General features: G+C 44.1%; 1 protein-coding gene across 5 annotated transcripts in view; it reads right to left on the reverse strand.

Annotated features, from left to right (window-relative positions):
* Positions 1 to 26211, reverse strand: part of BACH2 (BTB domain and CNC homolog 2) — a 190592-nt gene that overhangs the window by 98092 nt on the left and 66289 nt on the right. For 4 of the 5 annotated variants that reach the window (XM_072855486.1, XM_072855487.1, XM_072855489.1 and 1 more), the window contains one exon: positions 6781 to 6882. The exons of the other annotated variant lie outside the window; for it this stretch is intronic. The gene's annotated coding sequence lies outside the window, so the exon portion shown is untranslated. The remainder of the gene's footprint in view (positions 1 to 6780; positions 6883 to 26211) is intronic. 5 annotated transcript variants of the gene reach the window in all.

The raw sequence follows: 26211 nt of genomic DNA on the forward strand, positions 1-26211 counted from the left end.
CAAATGTATTAGTTTGGTTTGAAAGTACATTTTTCCTTTCCTGCTTGCAACAGGATAATTAATACTTGGAAGAAATAACGGAGAAAATAAGCATGGCAGCAGGTAAGCACTCCTAATGACATAAGCTCACATTTGGATCAAGGGTTGTGGTTTGGGACGTATCTCTAGGAAGAAAGAATAACAAAGTTTGTGTCTCAGTGTGTGACAAGGACACTTGCCACACTGTCTGTTCAGCTGTCAACCCAAATTACTTATTAACCTGTGCCAGTGTCCTCATCCCACTGAAAAAGTCTGTACTTCTCCCGAAGCTCTGCAAGTGGAAAATTAAATCTAATGCTTTCCGATTTGTTCAGAGTGGCTGATGAAAAACTCATTAATGAATACTTGGGCAAAAAGGCTCTCCACAATTACAGCACACAGCTATAAAAGCCAATGCACGATGGCCAGCAAATGTTTCTATGTAGAAATTGGCTTTACAAAGCTTCCTACTTGGTAATTAGTGAGAGGAAATTCTGAATAAATATTTGTTTTCCCGTATTTATTTCTACACTGGGTGAGGCAAGACAAAAGGATGTTTAGGCACTGAACTGATTTCAGGTTTTGTTCTCTGTGCACTATTTGGCCTGCAATGTTATAGGGCCTTTAATCTCATGTACCTCATGGATCCTATTATCACCATCATAATGAAACCAGACACAGCTTACTTCTCATTCCCCCAGCCCGACACCAGCAGGGCACACTGAAATGAGAGAGTCACTCATGTAAAACTGACTGAAGAAGGCTGCCCATCATTTCAGCCTCTTGGCTTCACCTCCCCATGCCAAACGGTGCCACCTCAAGCTGCTCCTGCCAGTGCACAGGTCAAGCAGCAGCATAACCCAAACCGTGAGGATCAGAAGACATCCAATGTAGCTTACCCACAGGAAAGGCAGAAAACAATCCCTGGGTGTTTCTACAATTCCTGTTGCTCTTGGCGCAATCAGATTTTATTGAACTGTAATCCTAGATAAGTATATTGAATCTTACAGCTAAAGTCAATTACACTGCGTTAAGTAGCTGGCTTCCTGATTTGCAGGAGAAAAATCACTTCTTCAGTATAAAGCTAAATTAGTTCAATAACTCATTACTTGTAGCTTGGGCGTGGGGTTGAAACAGCAATGGACAACTAAGTGGTTGCCATATTTTCAGGCAGCAGTCCCTTGGAGCTGTAAGCAGATCAAATCCCCAGGTTTACCAGTCGGGAAAAGTGATAAACATGCCAGGCAGAGAGGGGACATCCAGTGTCAGCAGCACCACACCTCAAACCATCCGTGTTTTCTCATGGCAGGGGACTCTGAGCTAACCAGCCTCAGAAGGGACGAGACATCGCTTTTCCTGTCATTGAAAACCGTCATACTTAGAGGTTTGGATTAGACACAGCAGCCAACCCGGAGCTGCACTCAAGCAAGCAGCAGGCTCTCCAAGCAAGCAGCAGGCTCTTTATTAATCTAAAATGGGATTAACTAGACCAAAATCAAAGGGGCTGCTCCCAGGTCCACCAAGGCTTATGCACCCTCTGTCTCTGGAGGGCTCTAAATCACAGCCCTTCCAGCGCATCCCCCAGTGCCTGGCACTGCCCCTGCCTGCCTGCTGCCTTCTCACGCACTCTCCACGGATGTCCACGCCTGGCCACAGTCAGAGGCACGGCTGGTGGACCTCTGGTATGACCCTTGTTCAGCACCCGAGCTCAGAATTTAGGCTGCTGTGTGCTGCCATCAACTGGGGCCCGAATGAGAAACCAGAACCAAGCCAAACCAAACAGTTTCATGAATGAGGAGAGAGGGAAAGCTGGGTGCAGTGAAACGGTGGGGAAAAATAAACAGGAAGGTAACTTGATGAGAGAGTTACTGAAGAAAATCCAACCTGCCCGCGACAAAGGCTGCCTGCCCTTCAGGAGTAAGAAACAAGGAGAGGAGGGAGGACCTGGGAGGGAGGAGTACCTTGTGCCACTTCTGTATCCTACCAGACACGAGCCATGGTGGAGAAGAAACTTCTCACGGAAGGGTGAGCATAAGGAGAGTCGGTGGCAGAAAGAGGTCCAGGTGAGTATGGATCTCAAAGCAAGGCTGGCGAAGCATTTCTGTGGCCATGGGAGGAGGACTGAAATACGGCAGAGATGAGAGGACTACACAGGTCCCAAAGAGGAGGATTTCTTATTAATGCTGGCAGCTTGGAGAAAGTTGAAGGTCAGGTCAAAGGAAGGTTTGTGAAATCAAGGCCAAAAAAAGGGAAGGCAGTAAGAAGGTGGGAGGACAGGAAACAGCAAGAGCTGTTGTAGCAGAATCAAACAGAAAACAAAACGTGGCTCTGGTCTGAATATGAACCTGTCTGAACATTCAAGATCTCATCAGTGGCTGGAGAAGAGCATTACTAATGTTTGGAGGAGAAAAAGAGTGTAGGGGGCTCCACGCTCTCTTCCCAGAGAAAAATAATTCCTCTAAGGGGTGAGAAAAGTTTAACTACCAACCCACAGGAGATAAAAGGACAAGTCAAAAGGCATGTGACTTGTCATTTCTGATTCCTTACTCAGAATTACCATCGGCACCGGGTGAATTAATATCAAAATCTCTTAAATGAATATTTGCCTATCGGGGGCTGAGTGGAGGAGTGGAGGGGTTGAAGGCCAGCGGCGGTGCCGGGCTATCTGGACACCCTCAGCAGGTGCAGCAACACTGGGCCAGCGCACACCTTGCCAGGAGGCTGGGAAGGTGATGGCCTGCTCCCTCATACCACCTTCCTCCACTGCTAGGGTCACCTCCTGACCAGACTCAAGCATTCTTCTGTTTCTCTCTCACACACAACTGTATTTAAATGTCAAGAGATCTCTGCGTAACTCGGGAGATGACAGAAGCTGCGTTTCTGATCCTGTTGGGTTTGTGTGGGTTGTGCATGTCGAGCAGACAGGAGTGACTCCAAGTCATGAGGAGACAGACTGTGAGGAGAAAGGCGAGAGACAGGGAATACTCCAAATGCCTGCCGCTGCACTGGGGCAGCCAAACTCCACAACAAACAGGCCTGAAAGACCTGGAAAGAAAAAAACCAACCCCTTCTAGACCTGGAAATCATTTCCTCTACTCTTGAACACTAAAACTGCAAGCAGCATGGGTGACTATCCCCTGCGAGGAAGCGCATCCCTCTCGCTCTAGTCCCCGGGCTGGCCCTCCCCGCCGCAACATCCACGTCTTTCAGTAGCATCAATAGGCTTCACCCTCATGATGGAAGGGAGGAGGATGATCTCCGCTGCACAAATGAGGAAGTTGGTCATGGGGCAGATGAAGGAGGTTGCCTGAGAACGCACAGGAAACCTGTGACCGAGGCGGGGAACTGAACCCAGACCATGAGTTCCAGTTGGGTGCCCAGTCCAAGATGGGTGGCCGACAGATCACCTCTTCTACTGGGACTTTGAAATTTAAGTTTGGTGGGTTTTTTAATGAATATGTTTTTTTCCTTTGTCTAGCCACTACGTTTCATTTCACTCACACTTCTGCTTTGCAGAAGCTTTTTATTCTGCTTCTTTTCGTTTTGGCTTAAACAACCAACACAACTGAATATTAAACAGAATTTAACCTTCACTATTTGGTCTTCTCCCCTACCAACATCAGCCTCTCTAGCTCTCACTGTTAAGTGTCCTTTGCGCACCCTGTGCTCACAACTATGGCTTCATCAAAACACATCAGTGATATTTAGAAGATGTCTTATTCACAGCTTCAAAGAATTACAGCAACTGCTTATGCAAACAGCGGCATTGTGAGACAGCAGAGCAGATCTGGTGGGAAAACCAGAGAAAGGAGATGCACAAAAAAGGTAACTTCCTAAGTAAATGCTCCGATGCTGCTATGCATCACGTCAAAACGAGCAATCGGCTGAAGAAAAGCTACCAGTAAGCCACCACATCAGACCGCCTAGATTGTTCTACTGGCTCGGCTAATGAATCACTGGGCAAATGTGAGCAATATACTCACAACCAGGTTGGTCTTCATGATGGGTGAGAACAGTGTCTCTTTATCATCATGATCTGTGGTTTAATTGATATTTGAAATCGTCTTAAGATCTTTCAGTGAAAGGCACATAATACGCATTTCTAAGATAAAATTCTGTGGTATTATACTATTTGCGAGGAGGTCCAACAAGTCAAATGTTATTTCATGAAATAATTCACGCTGGCTGAATCCCTTACAGAAAGTCTCAAGATCTTGAGAGGGAAAAAATAACTAATTTCCACCTGTGTAATAACTAGCACAGTGAGAAAGAAAGAGACTTCAGATTTTTGTGAGAAAAAGCTGCAAAACCACAAACTTTCAAAAGTGCCCAATATGCTATTTTCAGCTTATCTGGATGCAGCCCAAACTATCCACAGCTAACCAAGGTGCACCAGAAGATTGTCATCATTCCACTTCCACCACAGGCTTTCGGTAACTTGTGCCCACTGTGCATCCAAGGCTGTCAAGCACTACAAAATAACATAAGACTTTTACGCTTAAAGCAGCCGAGCAGCTGCAAAAATAACCCTCTAAAAATTTTCAATACTTGGTCCCACTCGACAGCTGGAAAAACAATTACTGATTGAAAAATTCAGTGTTTAATATTACTTAATAGTTGGGGAAAAACTATTCGTGAATCATAATTAACATTTATTTAACTATTTAAGAGTATGCATCTACTGTTTGAAGCTTCACGGAGAGCCAATATGGGGCCTTCTGGCACCATTAAACAGACTAATACAGTTAAATTGGAAGGACATGAGGCAGAAAGCCACACTGAATAGTGAATCCTTCAAGGAACCGGTATAACTGAGGTTGTTGCAGTAGCGTGCGCCCTGTGACACCAGGTACGAACCTGCTCACCAAACAAGTAGTGGCTATCTCAGGGTAAATTAAATAAATGCACAGCTCCAGCTCCTGGTGCTGCCGTGATTCAAACACCATGACATAAAATGAATGAAAATCCAGCACTAACAGTAACAGAGCAAAAAGCTCCCCTTGAACCAGATGCAAGGCTTACGGGCAACTCCACAGGGGTGCCAGCCCGGGGCTGGGTCACAGCAGGGCTTCTTGCTGGCAAGTGCTGCAGCCCCATGCAGGAAGGGAGCAGAAGCGCTTGTCCACCCAAGAGGTGCCAGGCTCCTGCCTGCCGTGCTGGAAGCAATGGTGGCTTGGGTCAGGACTTAAATTCCAGAAACAGACAGACCATTTACAGGCAGGATGCTGAAAACAAACGTTTTGTCTTGTTCTAAATTTCTGATTTTTCTAATTAGAAATTTTAATTTTCTTAGAACTTAGAATTTTCTAAGTCCTAATTTTCCCCCAAGCAATTCCCTCACTCTTTTCTCTGCCCACTTGCCACAGCTGAGGCGTCCCACCACTGACAGTAACCGGGTCCTTTTTTATTTAATTCACATCCACCTATGCAGAATTGGGCTGAGCGCCCCACATGGGTGCAGAGCAAGGATGAAATGGCAGTCAGTGCATCTGGCAGGTAACTCCTGGCAGAGCTGAGGTAAGGATTTTTGTCCGGCACAACCTCACCCAGCGAGTGACCCAGGTGTGTCAGTTGACCGCACAGAACAAAAATCCACAAACAAGAAACCTAGTCCCAAAGACTGAGTCGGCTGCTTTACCGCTGGGTGTAAAGGACTTGGTCTTGGGATTAGCAAATATATTTTTTTAAAAACTAGTTTATGTACAGCAAATGTAACCTGTCAGGAATACTTCGCAAGGTGCTGAGCAGTGCAAGTAGCCAGTATAATGTGCTTAACTTTAAGTGATTTGAGCCTCCCTAGGTCACTAACCCTCCCATCCTTGCTCTCTGAAGCGACTGTATTATTGGAGGCCATTTCAAGAGAAATGCACTTAAAGTCATAAATACTTCTCATACCATACTTCTCATAACCTGCATCACCAGCAGCAGAAAAATGAAGGCAATATAAAAAGAAATAAAACAGTTACAAAATTTCAGGTCACAAACATCCCCAAATGGATTATGCTTTCAAAAGGAACTGTATAAATGGCATTATGATGTTTTCTTGGTGTACATCTTGACATTTTCTAGGATGATGTTATCCACTTTAAGTGCAAACACGTTCTCAATGCCATATCAATGCAATTGGCTTTTAACCTGAAATGGGGTCTTTTTCATCGACATGTACTCATCACTGAGACAGGTGCAGCTGACCAAATTCACCACCATTCATAGCCTGCTGAGGTTCCCTAGCCATACCCACAGCATGTCAGAAGAGACAAACCAGTGCCCTTTTCCGATCACTTAGGGCAGCTATCCATGGAGTAGTATTTCAAATCAAGTTAGGCAGATCACAGCCTATGCCCCTGGAATATCTCCAGAAAGCATTTGCCCTAGCAGAGCTACATCGACATAGCTAAAATGCTGAAGGTACAAAAATGCAGGCAGGGATGAACACTCAAAAAAATATGTATGCCACAGAGCGAATGGCAAAACAGATCAAAACGTATTTTGCCAAATTTCTTTCTACACTTATATATACCTGCCTGTTCTCAGAAGTGTTCAGGCACTGTGCCGGGGAGTTTTAGAGCAAGTCAGCAAAGAGCCTTTAAAGGGCTTTAGCTCTATACTTCAGACATGGGATTGCTGGTGTTCCCACATGCATTGCTACTGTCTACTAGATGTTAGAGTAAAACTATGAAATTCTGAGGAACAATCAAAACATCTAAAAAATGCCCCAAAACTGAAGAAACCATTTGATGCTGCTTTTGCAAAAATACTTACAACACAGTCCTGGAAATGATTTCCAAGCCCAACTGCTGCTCTAGACAGTTTACTGGATGGTGTGGCTCAGCTCTTTCATACAAGCAGCACCTACAGTTATATCTAGAAAAGAAAATAAAACCAAAATTCTTTGTGAGCAAATACGCAAATAAAGTCATCTTTCTTTTTAAAACCATAACCAGGTTACAACTAGCTTTAGTAGGACTCGATAAAGTTCTCATGCCAAGCTTCACATGTGGGGCCTGCTTACAAGAACAAGCTCCAAGGCACAGTCAAAGCCTACCTAGGGTGCTGAAGCTGAGAGCGACTGTGCTTGAGAAAAAAGCCCCATGCCGAGTGTATCAAAGCAGCGAACAAACACGCGCAGCTGTTTTTCTCATCTAGTTCTACTTAAAACATTTGCAGGAAACGCAAGACGAAATACCGGCGTTAGCGCCAAAAAACGTAGGTGATTTCAGCAAGGCCAGGAATTCCAGGCACCAACTTCTTTTTTCTCTCTCTTGAGTGGGTGTTCACTTCTAAGTTGTAGACATGTTAGCAATTCAACGACTGAGTGAATTAATGTTCAACTTAACAGTCATTGTTAGGTTGGGAGGTTATTACTGCTTGTTCTGCTGAAGTGACAGGTTAAAATAGGTTTGTATCTGAAAAGTTGTTTTCTACAATACATATTCCCCAGCTTTTCGTACCAAATAATTTTCTTCCATCACGTCAATTCCTATTGTATGAAACATCACTGCCAGCTCCACCACAGCAGCTGGGATAGGCAAGGAGAAACAGCAAGGGGACAGGCGAGGAAGACAGAGCACTCAGCCCCCATCATTTCTCTTTGGGCTGCCATCTTATTTTTTTTTCCAGGCATTTTATGTCATTTATGCGACACTTCTTAACAAAGGAGCACGCTCGCATTTGTGGGACACATTCTGCTTTTAAAGCAAGCAAGCAAAGGCAAAACCCAAGACTAAACGACTCTGAGAAACCTGTTTGCTATCAGGCACTACTTGGTGCACGGGATGGAGAGTTGTGATTTCCCAACTTTGCAGGTGATTATTATTAATGGAAAACCCAAATTTTCAAGGTTGAGCTGGCTGGTATGGAGGAGAAAAAGAATTCCACCACATGTCGAATTTTTGCAGACTCAGATCCATTTTGTACTAGTAAACGAGCTTTTATCCTTCCCTCCTTTGCCTTTTTTTTTTCTTTTAGGGTAGCTCACAAGCTGCTGACAACTCACACTGTACTAAGAGCTGTTCACACCGCACAAAGTGTTTACCACTCACAACTGATGCTAAAAATTAATTTACGGCACCGCTACAGCAAGCTTTGACAAATTGTCATGTGTTGACACAGTCATAAGTTGTTGGTTAAAAAAAGTAACACTTCCCTCTTCTGGAACCTCATGTTTGAGACCAGGGATGGGCACATTATGCAAAGTTTGAGGGTTTGTAAGCTTCAGAAATGTTTGGGCTTCACAAAACAAGCTTGGTTGTGAAAGTTTTTTCTCTTAACAGTTAGGAATGTGGTTATTGCCAAAAAGACTCTAGTAAGAAAAAAAAAAAACAAAAAAACCCCAACTTTCCCCTCTACCAAGATCTGTGTGTTGTGCAAAACTAGGAGAAAAGGCTGTAAAATAAATAACCTTGTACGATACTTGTTCTAGATAAGATCAGACCAGTAACAAATACCCTGTATCAACTACTTAGAGCTGCGGACACCACCCTCCTACTGTAGAAAGGAAGGAAAAAAAATATAGCTGCAAGTAAAGAGTTTTAATTGTTCTCAGCTGTCACACAATGTTATCTTAAGCGAACGCATTGATTTCTCAATTCTTCTGTATAGCTCTATATGGAAAAAAAGCAGCGGCATTCGTCAGACAAGGTCCAAATTGATTTCCGTGTACTCAAGATAGTAAGCGTTAGTCAGTGCTCGTGCCCACGGCAGCTCTTCAATTTTAACTTCTCCTCTTCTTCCTCAGGGCAGAATAAATAATCTGTCCAGTTTACACTCTGCAATCAGTAACGGCCACAAAGGCGGTCTCAGCTGAAATAAGCAGTGTTTCAGTGGCGATGCTAACTTAGAACGTTAGCCCCACACTAGACTAAATGAAGGTAAAGAAACAAGGCCAAGGATGGAGAGAACCAAAGCAGCAGGAGATAACCGAGGCATCCATTTGGTCAAGGTGTCAACAACTTCACGTTATCTTTGTTTTTCTTGTCTTCTGAGGTTTACGTTGCTCTGCACTTCTGCAGAGACACCCATGTAAGCTAGGGACTGTCATCCAGCAACCAAACCAAGCAGTCAGTTGGTGTTACCTCCAGATGGTCAGGACAGGAAGACTGCCAATGCAGGAGAGAAGAAAGGGAGTCAGGCTGGGCCTGACCCCAGGCAGAAATCGAAATGCTAGCAATAGTCCAGGGCAGCAAAGCACAGTACTGTGAAACAAGCACTCTCAGCGCCTGCCAAGTGGGCTTCATAAGGAAAACTTAAAAGCCACTGCTTTATATTGCGCACCAGCGACCTGGACTTCCAGTGCTCCTGTACCACTCCCTAAGCTCCACCACCTCTCAGAGCACACACCGCGCAAGAATGCAGAGGAAATTCATTCAGGAAATTAACTTGGCAATACAAGGAATTGATTTTCTTTTTTTTTCCCCTAACACTTGTACAAAGAAGAGATGCTTCGAGTGGTTCCTAGGTCCTGAAGAGAGGCAATGTTGTACCTTTGCAGAACTGATCCACCTGCTCCATGCCTGCATCAGTGCAAGAGCGATCCATGTAATTTCTCTACAAAACTCAAAACACCAAAAAGAGCTAGTGCAAAACATTAAGGGGGATGACATTTCATACGGACTCTTCACTTGCTCGTGCCTCACACATCCTATACAGAGTTTCTTCATCATCTGACATGTTACTCTGACAAATGCCATGTATTACTCTCTGATAGATCTAATGGAAGCAAAGGACATTTATGTTGTTACAGTCAGGATGGACACTATCTTATGCTGCCGACTGGAATTATATCCTCCATGCTTAATTAACTTAGATTGCTGTACGTTTAGAAAAGCAGTCAAGTGGCAACTCCTGCCTCCCTCCCCCAAAGTAACAAAAATTTATAAATATTTTCAGTGCATCACATGCAATGCATTATTTCACTGGGTTCAGTCCAGAACTCAATGAGGTTGAAATAAAGGTGATTCGACTATTAAGTCAAAAACTTCAGTTGTGTAACTACTCAGAAGGTAACACTAATTTTCCTCCACCTTGGAGAAAAACTATTAAAATCTTAAATTTTACTGTAAGTTATCTTGGCTGCCCAAATATAATCTCTCCTGTACATTTTTACTTTTTTGCTGTATAGAAGGAAACACAAGGAGCTTAAATTCCCTGAGTTCTTACTACGGGATGGAAAAAGCCCAAGATATCCCTGCTAAGCCAGTGAAGAATAGCATTAAGAAAAAAGTGGGACTTGGGATTTTCTGGGTTTGTTTTTTTTTTTGAGAAAAAGTATCTATTTACTTGTGACAAGTTTTTTCCTGATGGATCCAGCTTGCGAGTGTGAAGAAACCACCCACAAGCAGAAGGGCCTTTCTTGCCAAATCCCTTGCGTGAGCTTGTGCCTGCTCTAACCAACGCAGGGCCAGCACAGGAAGGTTCAACACTGGGAAAAAGCAGACCGAGGATCTCCTGTGGCCTCCCTGCATCACACCTCTCTGCTCTGCCCTTCAGGTTTTGGCATGGGGAGGATGGCAGAGCCTTGGCTGATCCCACAGCTGCAGTCCCACCCGCTGCTATTTGCAGGGCATTAGAAGAAAGCCATAAAGATGACATTTGCCCCAGCAAGCCCTCACCAGGATTTGAAAAGCAAAAGGGAATATATGAAGCTGTCCTGCTCTCTTGATGATGCACACACGTAACCGAAGGGGTAAATATATATATTGAATATATATACTGAATATGCACTGGGTAGCCCCTGCCTGCATGGGATGCAGACTGTGAAACAAACTCCCTGGCTAGAAATTTAAAAAAAAGGAGGGTTGCAGCTTTCTTATGCCCTGGGCACCACTCTTCCAACCAGCGAGGACAGGACACTAACCCAAACTTCAGAGCTGCTGGGGTTTAAGAGGGCCTCTCCTCTCCCAAGACAAGTGGCACTAGTGACTAACTACACCGTGGGCAATTTCCCTGCCTCTACTCTACGCCCGTCTTCACGTCGCTGCAAAGGTCACTGCGTCATATCTGTTACACTGAGGTCTGCCGCCCACCAGCAAACAGGGAAGGAGCTTATCTGGACAGTCTGGCAGGACCTCCTGCGAGCATTTGGGGGCGGGGAGAAACCGTGCAGCTTTCCACTTGAGGGGGGAGAGGGAGCACTTCAGAAATGGTTCCAGTTCTTAAACCTTATAAGGGACTGAGATGCTCAAATTGCCTTGAACTGAAAGGATCTCAACCTGCACCAGTTTTGCACAGCAAGCTTTGCTCAGCAAAGCCCAGGCCCTAAAGAAGCCATTCCCTTCCCGACTCTCCCTCCCGGTGCAGGAGAGGGAGGAACGGGAAGCGATATCTCTGTAAGCATGGAACAGTTGGAAAAGGCATCAGATCTTTGTCCGTGCCCCTCTGGAGCATACCTTGTGCTACCAGCCCTTTCAAGCAGAAGAAACTTGGTGGTCCTATGAAGAGTTTAATCACTTGAAAGCCAGCATCCGTGTTGCCCTTTTGCCGCTCCATCAAAAAGAAGTGCAAGGACCCCTCAGGAGACAGACTGGGAACTGCCTGCCCCCCGCATACAAGTGTGCTCACACACATGGACATAGGCATCCCTCTCCTTTGCTTTACCATTTTTTCTAACTGTCTCCACTAATACATTTTTCATTACTTTCTTAGCATTACATTTATTGTATGGTGCGTAACAATGCCAGTATTACCTATAGCATTAGCACAGAAGCATGTAATTAATTTATTTCTTCTTCCCCAACTTCTCATATCCAGTTTTGTTAAATAAATCCATCTGATTTCTTGTTTGACTTGTATCTACTCGGATCAAACCTTTACCAAAGCTAGAAGCATTTTGTTTCTAACAAATATATTCCCATCCTCCCAAATCAAATCTCTACTTCTGGCTGAGACAATGTAATTCAACTTTTACTGTAGTGCAATGCTTCCAAACAAATGAACTTAAAAATTCAGTTAAATGGCAATGCGCAGCTGAAGGACTCTAGAGGTTTATCTATCACGTAGCAAAAAATCATTCTTTGTACAGCATTTGTATAAATGACCATAGGATTCTCTGGATGTTTTTGAGCCACCTCAGGCCAGAAAGGTAACCAGGTAATGAAGAAAATCATGTCAAGTTTTATGAGATCTTCAGCAAAAATGTTTAAATCAGACCACGTTGGTTAGTACATTCCGAAATCCTCCTATTTACTCCTTGTGGTGTTACCTTGTGCGTGCAACCCCGTTACAAGTCAGGAGAAAGAACCAGCTTGAGAGTTTTTCAGCGATTAGGCTCACCTACAGCACTGCAGCTGGAAACCTTGCTTGACCTTTTGATCCCCAGTGATTTCCACAGGAGATCTGCAGGAAAGGTACCAGTCAAAGTAGTTAACTAGTCGTTTACAATCCACCTTTTATATCTGCTGATAAAGACAACTCAATGACAAGATGAACATACTTCCCATGTCCTCTGAGGCAATTTTTCTTTATGAGGTGTTCAAGGAGCCACCACCCCCTTTATCAACTCTTTGGTACTTCCCCCAAAATTACAAAAGCATCCCAGTTTCAGGACTTGCTGGGCCGCAGTGAGGATGTGTTCAAAGAGCTGTCTGTTCAGCAACATGGATGCCAACATTGGCAATACAATCGTTGAAGAGGTACATGGGTATATGCAAAAATTTCATTCAGCACAAAGCAAAGCAAGACCAGGACACAAAGACCCTAAATTAAACCAGTTCCTGTCTTCCCAATGACTTCGCTCACCACTGGAAAGACTTTGGTTTGGATTTTAGTCAAGTCTGGTTTACAGTGCTCAACTTCAGCTGTCAAAAAAAAAAAAAAAAAAAACCAACCCTGCTGGAACGCCTTACTCATTACGCAGCCTTGCAAAAATTATTAGCTACATTACAAGGCATTTCCCTTTGGGGACCAGAAGGGGTGAAGAAAGGGGATGGAGAGTGACAGTTTGTGGTTTCTAATGCAGCAGCAAAAAAATAAATAAGTAAGAGGAATACAGGATATAATGTGTTTACATTTGTCAAAACAAGTTTCCTGGAGACACGGAGGGTTCATGCTGCTGAGCTGTCACTTCTGCTAGAAACTGCTGCCTCATGCTATCGGGAGGTCAGTCACTGACCTACTTTCTGATAGAACTGAATTAATTTGCTACTTCTGTACACAAACCTTTTTTTTTTTTTTTAAAGGAATACGCAACAAACCCATAAAAAGATGCCTTTTATCCAACTTGGAGCTTCAACTGATGCTGTGCAAGGCTATTACATACCCTGGCACAGGGCCCACTGTGCTTGGTCTGCTTATTCTTTTGGAAAAATCTGTACAGAATATTTTTAATGAGTTCATGCTGCAAATAATATCTTTCCTTTTTGAACTCCTACATTACACTAATACCAGCAATATAACCCACTACAGACAATAAAAGGAGGCTAGCACTCGAATATGCTGTGCTTCATCTCAGCTGCTCCTGAAATAGATGCCTACCACAGAAGGATTAGCTCCCCAAATAGACAGATACATGGCACAATATATTTATAGAATTAAAACATAAAGTTATTAATAGAAAACAAGATGAGTAGGTGTACCTTATAAACTAAACACCTATTGATCCAATCATCCCCTGCACAGAGCCAGTTAACAAACATCTGTGCTCACCAGGAGATGGTGGTATGGTAGGAGCACTTAAACTAAAGCATTATACTCAGAAAGTGAAGTGGCCAAAGTAGTAGCAAAAGAGGTGCCACCTACTTGCTCTCTTTGCTTAATGGCTACATGCACATAGCTGTCATGTCACTACACAAATCCTTTCATTAAAATAAAATTATGGTTGAGGGTTTTGCAGATCTTCCAAATCCTTGCACCATCAAAATATCAGAAATCAGCTCTTGCAATCATCCTTAGCAATGCCATAATTGAAAGCTTCACTGCTTGAGTGGATTCATTTTTCCAGGTCTCTCGTGGGTAGCAGCACTGCTGTTCGGAAAGAGAAAAGCAGTGTACCGATCTGTGAAAGCAGGGCCATTCTGTATTAGGCTTTGGACTAACATTTGGAAGATGAGAACCCACCAACTAACACTTGCATCAGACCTCTTCGGCAACTTGGTCTCATACATTCACCTCACCCTCCATCTGCAAAGTGAAGATAAGGATCTTCTCCAAGTGCTTGGCTTGCTTAGTACCAAAACATTGTGGGTAAGACTTGCCCTTTCCTTTGCATTTCCCCAGGGTCCAATCTAACAATAGTGGAGGTAGTACTAACTACTGTACTACAAGACAACTATTGGTATCATAACAGATTTATGATCACAGGTTCCTGGACTTGATGAGGCTCATGTTGCCAAAGATAACTATGCCAAACGTAGCACTTGCAACTGCAAGTGCATTTTTGTCAACCTTTTTAGCTTTCATCTGTGCATATTTACAAGCCCTGAATGTGAAGTTCAAATAAATCCAATAATTCACTCAAACCCACCAGGATTTGAAAACATTAGGGAAGTGTCAAGATGTCATTGAGCTCGTTCTGCAGAAAAGAGTGCTTTATAGTTTCAGAAAGAAATAGACAAGGGAGCTATTTAACGAGATGGTGGCATATTGAAACATGGATAGATAAGTAATTAATAGCTACCTTCTCTAAGTGAAAACTTTTCTGAGTGAAAAATCAGTTTATATGAAAAACTACAAGTCAACTGCTGCCATTTTTGGGTGGATAAGAACTGTCACGCATGTTAGCATCTCCATTACCATGAAGGATTTTACTCCTTTAAGCAACTCACAGAGACCTTCACATAAAACAGCATGTGGGAAGCAAGGAACTAACAGAAGGAGACACCAAAGAAATGTTGACATTTGTAACTAGAATTCTAATGAAAAATGTCATCAGGAATCCATGAAAACAGGAGAGAACTTCTGCCACGAGAAGTCGAAGCTAAGGCAACAGGTTCCTTTTAGTCCCTTTGGAGCAAGAGTAATTGTACGGTTGTATAGGTACTGACATTAGGATACAGAATATTGGCCAAATAACCTCTTTATGTTGGTAGCCCAAAACATTTTCCTATTAAAAAGGACCAATATTCAACTAGTAGATCACCTAATTCAGAACCCTCTTGACCCTGATGTGCAGGTTTCTTTACCAAATTTCTATACAGCTTCAAGTGGAACATAGGGCACCTTAAAGTAAACAAAACAGGAGAGAGAAAAATAGTCATGGTCCAAGAAATAGGAAGTATAAACCCATTAATCAAGCATTTAATTCTTTTTATCCCTCAAGTCTGTCTTCACAGTTTAAAGTCTCTCGGCAATCAACCAATTTTGGGATTCGCTGCTGTCATGCCAATCGTGGCAATACTTCAGCTAAAAAGGCACTGTCAAACATAATGAAGTTTTCCTTCAGCTTGTACCCACACTGGTGCTGCCTACAGCACACACGCTGCCTGGTGAGGGAAGGTGGGGGATAGGGCTTTACCTGCCCTAGTTCCCAAGGACTGCAGACCAGTCCTAAGTGGCAAAGGCACAACTGAATCACACTGATGGTTGAGATTACATCCCATAGAAACCATCTCACTCCCTCTGATACAATGTACAAATAGCACCCAATTGGCTTTGAAACACATTAGAGAATTTTCAATTGTTTTCTTGTATTTTCTTTCCAACTGTCCTACTTTCTTTTCCAGCCTGCACATGCCTCACACTAAGCCGTACTATAAACACAGAAAAATTTCCCAGCACTACACTGGTACAGCTCTACCTCTCCCTTGAATCCATGGACACCATTCCCCGTCCTTCAGCCAGGGATGCTGCGCACAGAGCATGGGGAAGGACAGGGCAGAGAGATTCCCCACTGGGAAGGAGAAAATACATCTCTCCACTTGGCATTTCTGTTTCTAACAGTTTTCACACTGGTCCTACAGGAATTGGTGTTGGCATTTCCTGTAGCCTGTAGGGGGAGAGACCAAATAGTAGGCCAGGGCTTACAAGGCTTTGCAATATATAATGATAGTCACTGACACAATGAACTATGCATTTGTATCTGCTGACTCAGATGAAGAAGGCAGCACTGATGTCCTGACTCTAAACTGCATTTACAATGCACATTTGGCTGCCTCACCTGAATTATCCCTGCTTTATCCACCCCTGGTAAGGTCTGGCTCGGCAGCCGATGCTCCTGAGCAGCTGGTGGCAGCAGCCATCTGAGTAAATCGGGCTGCTGGCTCCCCGGGCAGAGGCTGTCACCGTGCATTCACCCAGCACGTAGCCCAGGGGGGCCCCGACCTACTCGGCCTCTGGGCATCACTGCAGCATAAATGATGATAACCCAAATGCCAAAGAAGGGCAAATATTCAGTCCTGGAACAACAGCATGCTTTACAGCGAATGCCTTGCGGCCCAGAGCTCGAAATAGAAATTTATGTGACAAAAACTTCACGACGTGAAAGTCTGCATCAAAAAACCAGCAAGCTGCACTGTTTGGCATCTCTGTTTCCAACCCTTGTGAAGTCCAAATAGCTCAAATACAAATCTGTAATATCGCTCTCCCAGTAAAAGCTATTTTAAACTAGTTTTGGCAGCCACTAAGAGTCGTAACCAGGATGCCAGCTGTATGGTTTCTTGCCTCCTTCTCCTGGCTCCAACTGGCCAGCAGCAGTGAGGGGACACCCGTCTCCTCTGCTAGGGAAGCTCTGATGCCTCCACCTTCCTTCAGACCAAGCATGCTGGGTTCCTGCAGCGAGGAGAGCCTGCCTTTGCCGCTCCAAGGACAGATAAAGAATATCACCAATAAAAATCAGAATCTTTGAAGTTTTAAAAGTTCCCTTTCCATAAAACAAGCCTCAGACAGAGAATACCCGATAATGAGCTGCAAAGTCCTTTTTTATAGGCACTCACTTGAGATGACCCACATAATTCATCCACTTTGCCACTTAACATTTCCAAACTTAGGGCAGTATAAAAGCTTTTACAACCACACATGATCACATCACTTTTTTTGCATTATGTATAAAAGTGTCTATTTGTATTTTTTCATTTTTCAGCAAAAATGAACATCTCCACACAAATATGTGGACTGTGATACCCATTTATGAATGCCTGAACATCTAACATTTGCTGATCCTGGTCACTTCTCTGCTCCTCTTTACCTTTGCCATCAGCCTCCTCTGAAACATCTGAGCACGTTTCAGCTTTCCAAACACCAGCCGACCCACAACTGTGGCTGGAGCACAACCTGCCATTTAGCAGAGATTCCTTTCCCTGGGTCCCCAGGCAGCACAAAGCTCCCATCCTGGTTTCCTACCTGGGAATGCATGATGGGAGGGCAACATTAAGCCTCATGACCACACAGCACAGGCTACAATGCATTAAACTAAATATAATAAAAGATAAACAAAAATAAGGAAAGGTCCGCAATAAGTAAATTCCATTTTTACAATGCACACTGCAGGAACATATATATCTGCAGAAGGGATTAGTGTACGGCATCTGCCTTAGATGGAGGGAGGGGGAGAGGTCAAGTCAGGAAATCTGGGAAGCAAAAGCAGGAATATCTGACACGGAGACAGCACTGCACAAAGCGGAGAGGGAATTTTTTTGCACAACCACAGCAAGGCCTGCAGGGACAGGAACGCGCAGGGGAAGCAGTGGGGGTGGGAAGGGATGCTGTTCAAATGGCATTGCTGGCAGAGCGTGAGGTCAGTCAAAGGAGGTCATGTCATTCCCGCAGAAAACCCTGCTGGAATTATCCTACTGGGCAAGAAGGATCACCCTCACAGAAAGAGCACAACACACAGGCTCAGTCAAACCTAAGCAACTCAGGACTCAGGCTATGGAAAAACAAATCCCAGGAAGCAAGGCTGCTCCTGAGAGACTGGACACAGAGGGAGCTCAGCTGCTGAAACACATAACCAGAGTGACATAGTATTAGAACATATTTTTATGCTTACTAAGACAATAACAAACCAAAGCCTGAAGCTGTATTTTGGGCACGCTAGCTCAAACTATCTTTAGACAGGAAAAGTGTGTGTGTACAGATGCTCCAGCAGGCATGGAGAGCAGAGAGCTGGAAAAAGCGCTTGCTCACTTCCGAGCTTTATAAAAAACGCCTGTTGTAAATAAGGGTGGGAATAAATACACCAGGCAATGCCGAATTAAAATTAAAAGACAAGGGGGCAAGAAGCCAGTAGCTGGTCAGGGACTGGTGAGGTTTAACGGCTGCAAACCTCCCCCAGCTTCACCTCTCCCGATGGATGTTTTCAGGTGTTACCCCCTCCTGCGGTCCCCCGCTACGTTTTACTCCTCCTGCCAGCTCTTTCATGCAGCTTTCTAACTATCTCACTTTCACAGATGCTCTCTTGGAAGCATGATTGAAGGTATAAATTAACATCTACACATCTGTAACAAAAATAGTTTTTCTAAAAGCTATTCTTCTTCCCTATCGATGGTGACACAAATGATATAGAGTTGCTGGTAATTCAGGGGTCCTGCTGCAGCTTTAAACACCGACCAAAACAGAGAGCAATGCTGTCTCACAAGGAAAACAGCAATAATGGAGCTTATTTTTATATCTATATCTATATATATATATGTATCTATATGTATATATATATCTATATATGTATGAAGCTGTTATTCTTGGAATAATTTCTATTTGTGAAGAACTGAAAAATACAAGGAATGGCCTCAAAGCTCTTATTCCATGGAGCAACTATTATTTTTTAAAGTAAAACATAATTATCACCTCCCTCCAGAAAAAAACCTCAGAGTCCATCAGTGCGAGGACAGATCTAATATACCATTATCACTGCTCAGCTTGCAGTAGTAGAAAGATGAGGGCAGCAATCACATGAAGTACAACTTAGACCTCTCTTGAAAAAAACCCTACATAAATAGGACATAGAAGATTAGGATGCTTCCATGTTAGGTTATGACTGAGCCCTGCTTTTAGCCAAAAAATCCTAATGTGGTGTGGCAAAGAGCTGAGTTAAACCTCAGGCACAGCAGGCCCTGCACCTGGGGGGCTTTCTGCCACAGGGATGGACACCCCTGCTGCAGCCCATGGACCTGAGCTCCAGGCACAGGAAGGAGAGGGTCCCTGCATACATCTAGACCTGTTTTTCCTTGCCCCCCGCCCGAGGTAAGGAAATCTTTGGTGCCATAACCAAAGCAAGAAATGCTTGCAAGGGCTCTAGAGGTGACCCGAGCATACTAACGGTAAAAAAGACCCTGCTCATCTCACAACCTCCAAATCTTTCTTAATCCCAAGCCAACAGCAAAGCAGAAACTCCAAAGCTTGTGCTTTGGACATGATGCAGAAGCAACTGCTCCTGCAAGTGCTTGTACAAGACAACTGTAATTTGCATGGAAGCGCATCTCCTTTGGGCTCAACTTAATTTGCCTTTATGGCAAATAAATTAACCGTGGGCAACCATTGGGTTAATATTGGCACAGCAAATTCCAGGCATGAAGACATGGGAGAAAGAGCACAGCTTTGGGTGATGGAGACAGGCCACCAGCCTGCTGGCGGCAGGGTGACGGGGGAACCAGATAAAGGGAAACAAAAATGCACCAACAAGAGAGAAGAGAGATAACAAAAAGATTGATTTAAAAAAAAAAAAAAAGGCCAAAGGAGGGAAGCTTGGCAGACAGGGCCGGTGCTTGCAGACGAAGCTCTACAGGGTATATTTAAATGAAGGGCAGGGAAGCTGGAGCAGAGGTTAGCACTGGACCTGGAAGGGTCTGGTCCACCCTGGCGAGTGTCTCTGCCTCCAGGAGAGCCCAGGAGCTTTCCTAAGCTCCTCTCCTCTACGTGCACCCAGCATAGCAAAGCTCTGCTTGCAATGGGCGTGCAGTGCCACTGCTACCATAGCGTGACAGTCAACAGCTTCCCAAGACATTAAGAGGATGCCTGTAATTCTAGTGTTGCAATGGTATTTGCCATGAGTTTTGTTAAGATTTTCACATTTAGCAAAGTCACTACTGTTTTGATTGAAATTCACACACACAGTGCTTAGAGAGAGAGAGAGGGAAAAACAGAAGCTGAATTGAAAGTTCAGCTACTTTGAACTAAATTTGTTAGTAGGTTCATCATAATTTTTTGACAGAATAATCTTTCCATGGTGAATTATTTCCACTGCAAAAAATAGGAGAGCAACAAATTGCTGGATATAATTTGTGCCTTAAATAATAAAGCAATTAATGGCATTTTAGCAGGAACACATTCTTCTCTCCAGAAATAAAATCCCTATTTCATCTCATCTAAATTGCTTGGTCAGCTTCAAATGAGTGCAATATAAATCTCCTTCCCATACTGCTTCTGTTATCTATGATAAAGGGAAGAGACAGAAGGTAATCCTGTGTTCTGTATTCACTGACACATCATTTTCATGCTACACTACACTGTAATTTATTTCTAATGGGATAAACCTCTTATAGTCTTCCCGCATTGTTCAGCCACACACACATCCCCAACCGGTACCAAGACTGCGGGACTGGCAGGTGCAACATCCAGGGATCATGCTCGGTGGAATTAGGATGTCTGCTGCACATTTCAGCGGTGCTACAGCTGTGAAAATAAACAGCTAGACTGTATAATTAAGGTAAGCTTTTATTCCTTCCCACCCACTGCCTCCTGGAAGCAATGCAGTCAAAGAGTACGACACCTTTCAGTACTTCTTGTAATTGCCAACTAAACTTTCAATTTCGCATCTAATCAGTTTGAGACAAACCAGAAAGACATGCAGAGCTGGAAGAGATTAAAGGACGTGGAACCCAACTGAAACTGGGAAGTCCTTAACGTCTTAGCCATAACAGAGATATCACTTCATATGAAGGAAATTATCTTTAAAGCTATTTCTGCTGTCCTCATCAAAAAGAATGCAAGAAATAAATAAAGCAACATATGAAAATTAAGCTGGGGCTCTGAAGCGCTACATGTATTATTATTGTTTAAAAACAACATTTTCCATAGGATATAAGAGAAGAAGAAAAAACCCTAAGCTTTAGACTTTGGGCCAAACTGAGGATCCAGTTATTCTTGATGCAATCCCGAAATGGCTAGGTGCAAACAGAAAGCTACCTATGATGTTCCTGCAGAAATTAATATATTTAGAAAACATCCACATTTATTAGTAAAACATTTTTCTCTGTTAAAATGTGCAAGACTACCACAGAATACTTAATCTGCTGCCAGTTAATAAACAACATTATCAAGCACCACAACTTAAAGAGTACTCAGTACAATCTCAGTACTACTATGCCTTTCACACCCACCTCTACTTCAGCTGATCGCTATATTCACATACAGAGTGCACAGTACAAAGTAAAATATTACCCAGTTAGCTGTCTACTACTTATCTATCTACTTCTACGGCCCCATCCCTCCAGCAGTTTACAACAGGATTAATCTCATCTGATTCATATGCAAGGTAGAAACTTGCAGCCGAGACAGTAATCTCTCCAGATTTCCCTTACCGTCGATGCAAAGTGACAGTCCCTTCCAGGGCACATGTCACACCATTTCAGGTAACCATCTTCGAGGAGGTGAACAAACCCCTTTGCTGCCTACAGAAGGGACTAAGATCTCCACTGCAGCCATCTGCACCCAGACAAACCTCTGCTCTAGAGGGGCTGGCAGCAGGAGAGCTGGGTCTGGTCTCCTGGGCCAAGGTCGCTCGCAGCAGCATTTCAGCAGCTTTGCCATCTCCAGCTGCACTGGGGGACTCAGTGTGCCCCAAGCCCCCGGGTAGGATGGCAACAGCAACAGCAAGTCTGCAGAGAAAGGGCAGAAGAAATCTAATGCCGGGCACCGGCAGCAGGGTTGCAGCTGCTTTATACTGCTTCTTGCTGCAAATTATGAATCTGCCCTGTTAGCTCTGGTTTACCAACAGTTCACACTTCAAAAATTTGACAAAATATCCCAAAGGTTAACTCCTGCTGAACTCTATTCCTGCTGCTATGACCAATTTGTATTACGACTTTGTTCTAGGCATGTATCTGCAACCACTTACGTGAAGGGCTCAAATGCCTTGATTCAGCCTAGCTGCACAGGCAGCGCTGCTCACGTCGGCGTTGGGTCATGGGGGAAGAGAAGCGGTCTCAAGAAGGCTGGCTACCAGTTTAACAGGGTTTCCAGCTGAGATCCTGCAAGCAAAGCTCCCTGCAGAAACCACCAAGTAGCCTCGCCAGATGCTACTGTGGCCCCACGGAACGCCGGCCGGGGAAGCCCTTGGGCATCGGGAGCTGCCCCCAGCAAGCCCCCAGCTCTCACAACTGGCCTCTGCTGCATCCCAACCTACCTACGGCGTTCGGTGCCAACCCGTATTCTGATGTCTGCTGATTTTGAAATTTCAAATACAGCAGATCCTGTGTTCATTTAGCTTCTTCTCATCCAAAACTCCCTCTTAAATGCAATCCAGATGAGCTCCTTGGCATGGATAGCACACACAGCGGCTGCCCTTGCTGTCTGCAGCCCCATTTAGCAGACTGTTTTCAAAAGGGAGAAGAATCATTTTAGATAAACTGCCTTTCACTGTGGCTGGAAAGGGGCTCCTTGATCACGCTCCCAAGCTCAGACCCTGGTTTCTGAGCATCTCTGGAGAGGGAGGGCAGCATAACTCACACCACCAACAATGCAGGAAAATGCTGTGCCTTTACTTAGCTGCTTGTGATGCTTATCGATTCTCACAGGGAAAAGGCATGACTGACTTAGCTCTTGGCTGGCAAATAGATGAGTGTACTTTGTCATCCGGTAGCTCTAGACACAAAGGATGGCGTCATGTGAAGCACACAGGTCTGTCCACACCTACTGCCATGGCTCACGCTGCTGCAGGGGGGCTCCGCTACACAGAAGAAGGCAGGCAGAAAGCAAACCCTCCAAAGCAATGCTCAGCCACAGGCTTCTCGTTACCGCGAGCTGCAGTTATCCTACAAGACTACCAAGAAAGACTGCTGGAGGAAGAACCAAAAGGGATAAACCTGGCTAGCTGAGAAGGTCATGGTAAATGGTAGTAAATGCCCCTTGAGGCATCTGCAAGTAAAACAGCAAGATTAAATCCAGGAGGAAGACATTGGGATTCTCACTCAGAACAACTCCACGGCAGAAAGCTTGTGTTTGGGTGCTGGAACTGCCTCCCCAGGCATGGGGCTGGGATCTTATTGCCTCAACCTTTTACAACTAGGCTGGATGAGAAATAATAGGAGGCTGGCAGGGGAAGTGCGGGCAGATGATCAAATAAGCCTTTTCTGCCTCAAGTTACTAACTCTGAAAAATCAGCTTCTCATCCAACAGGCTGATGACTTTGCCACTAGGAATAAAAATGATGGCTGTTTGTACCCAAGTGTAGATGTCAAGAGGAGCAGCAGAGGTGAGGTAGCACAACTGGCCTAACAAGAGAGGTGCAAACTACTTCAGCCCTGATGCACAAGAAAAGTGCTAAGCTGCAGTGGCAAAAGCAGGGAGAATGAACAGGGTGTGATAACTTTTCTATGAAAGCAGAGTTTGCATAAAGGAACCAAAGTTATAAAGAACAAACAACTGAAGTGCTATTTGTACAAATGAAGAAAGGATAAAAAAAGAGCGTGGGATGTTATTTTTGTCCTCACATACTACGAAGTGGTCTAAAACTCAGTAACCTAAACATTTTTTTACTGTAGTAACTGCTGTCATCTAAAATACCAAATGAAAAAAACGCAAAACTGTATTCAGTCAAACATGCAAGCACCCATAAATGAGGAAGGTAAGGGCTAGCATTCATCTCTGAAGACAATCTGTAGCTACAGTTACATCATCTTAGGTCAGCTTTAAATAAAGCCACAAGCAACTTCTTTACTCCCACCACAGTGTGTGAAACATGTGCTTTTTCCCTATTTCCACAGCAGCTTGATTCACCCACTAGCCCCTGCAGATGGCTGTGAAACCAGAAAACGAAGTGTACTGTCCACTGCTCCCAATTAAAATCCCATAGTCTTGCGGCCAGAGAGCTCTGGAGAACCAGCGGGGTCGCGTGATTTGCCTGAGGTCAGACAGAAAAAGCAGGCTAGACCAGAGATGACGGATCTTTTGGCTCGTGTGTGCAATGCAGCACTCTGCAGCTGGGGCCAGAAAAGCAGTCACTGGGAAGCTCCGGTTCCTCTCAGTAACCTAACCTTAAGTAGTCTAAATTCGCAAAGGAGAAAACACCGCGTAAGTCCTGTCTCCCCCTCCTCCCCCGCAAGTGAACCAAGAGTAACTTTTTCCCCCAAAGCCTTCTTGCACCCGCAGATGTTGCTCTGGAAGCCAATGCGGCTCTGCCGACGGTGCCGATCTTTAGCCATTCTCTGCAGTTTTTCTGTATCATTGAGTGCCTGCAAGTGTTCACACTCCAAGTAATATCTGGTCTGACCATTTGCGTGTTCCTCCAGCTGCTCAAGAGCCCATCTGCTCGGACAGGCTTGCTGGCTTCACTCTCAGCACACGACTCAAGTTTTTCCATCACTTACCCTGGAGAACTTGGGGGACACACTGGTGACAAAGTGACAGATCTTTGCATTTGTGACAAATTCACTCCGTCTGTTACCTAGTATTTTCCCCAGGTATTTACTTCTGGAGGCATGAGGCGTCTGTGCCTTTGGTGCGTTTCCAACACTCACATCCACATGTTAAAATGGAAATAACATCTGAGTGGAAGACTCCTAGTTTGGTCTTTACATTTGTATTTTCAATGACTAATTTTGTTTAAGTCGGTAAACGCAGCTGTTGCCTTGCCAGTTGGTGACATTTCCTTTTGGACTTCCCCGCTGGTTGGTGTGTTTCTGCCAAGACATGTAAATTGACTCATTCCTTGTATTCCTTTGCCTTTTTATATAATGCTTCAGTTGGGATTTGCTGAAGGTCTCCTGAGATTTGTTTTCCTAAGTAATTATTAGCCCCGCAATGCTAGACAGTCTTTACTTACATGTTTTCTGAATTGTCACTCAAGCATCCCATGCTCAGGATGCTGGATCTAACTGATGTAACACTTCACTATATTACATCTAGCTGTACTTTTTCTCATGGTGACTTGGTCATGTCAACATCAATTCAACAGCAACTGTAAAGAGGTGACAGAATGTATGTCTGTTTTACACCAGCGTTATCCACAATGAACCATTCACTCAGCTCTCCACTTACTTCAGTGGTTCAAGGTCGTCAAGACTTCGCAATTATTATAAATACATACTTGAACAGAGTAGATTAATCTCCTGAAAAGGGTAATAAAAATACCACCCCCCTCCCCAAGAACCCCAGACAAACAACTGCATCAGATTGCCAGGTAATCTGCCTCAAGCCAGGGAGCAGGAGAGGGTATCCAAAAATCTGGCCATTCCTTTATCTCCTGAATTGAAATGGCTGAGCTGAAGCTATAAGAGAAAAAAATTAGAATCTCTGTTTTGTTTTTTTCATTTGTCACGACTGTACCACTGAAAGAAACAGAACTTCTCTTCAACTGTTGCAATCACTTATATCACCTTTCTAGGATACTTTAACTGGAATGCAATTTCTCCATCGGTCAGATTATTATTTTTTTCATATTCCCATATTTCTTGAAGAACTCATTCATTCAATCATTTTTCAGCAATGCTCTCCACCTGCAGCTTCTCCAAATTTTGTTTTTAGTGAGTTTTTCACATCAACCTTTGTGCTGTGAGACAGCATCTCTAATCTGGCATTTTCAGTTCCTTTGGCAAAGTCATAGTGCTCCTCCCATCAGCATTCAAACGTCCAGCGTTGGCTTTGGTATTTCCATCCTTGGAAAGCCCACTATTTGGGCTTGCTTAGCTGAAAACCAGTTACATTTTTAGCAACCTATGCCTTGTTCACTTGGTAGTAAACCCAAAAGAAACACCTCTCATTAATTCTCCTGTGGAGGTTTTTTTTTTTTCTTTTTGATCCTGTCACAAAAATAACAATCACTTCTACTGCACGTGGAGATCTGCTGAAGACATTGTGTTTGCCTCCAATACACTTAGACCACAAGCCCACCAACTGCTCTGGGGACATCTTCACACTATGCCCACGCAACACCAAGAGCCTCGAGAGCATGGAGAGCTCTGCCAGGCCCTGCATTATTGCTTTGGAGACAGAAGATGATGCTTGGCCATAGATTCCTCCATTCTGTCACCGTCCCTAACCCCAAGAAGGAAGTCTCCCTGTTAGTAAGCAGATGTCAGGCTGAGGAATTTGGTCCAAATCTGCTGACAGCTC

The sequence above is a fragment of the Ciconia boyciana genome, chromosome 3 (assembly GCF_034638445.1).
Source record: "Ciconia boyciana chromosome 3, ASM3463844v1, whole genome shotgun sequence".
In the NCBI taxonomy this organism is placed as follows: Eukaryota; Metazoa; Chordata; class Aves; order Ciconiiformes; family Ciconiidae; genus Ciconia; species Ciconia boyciana.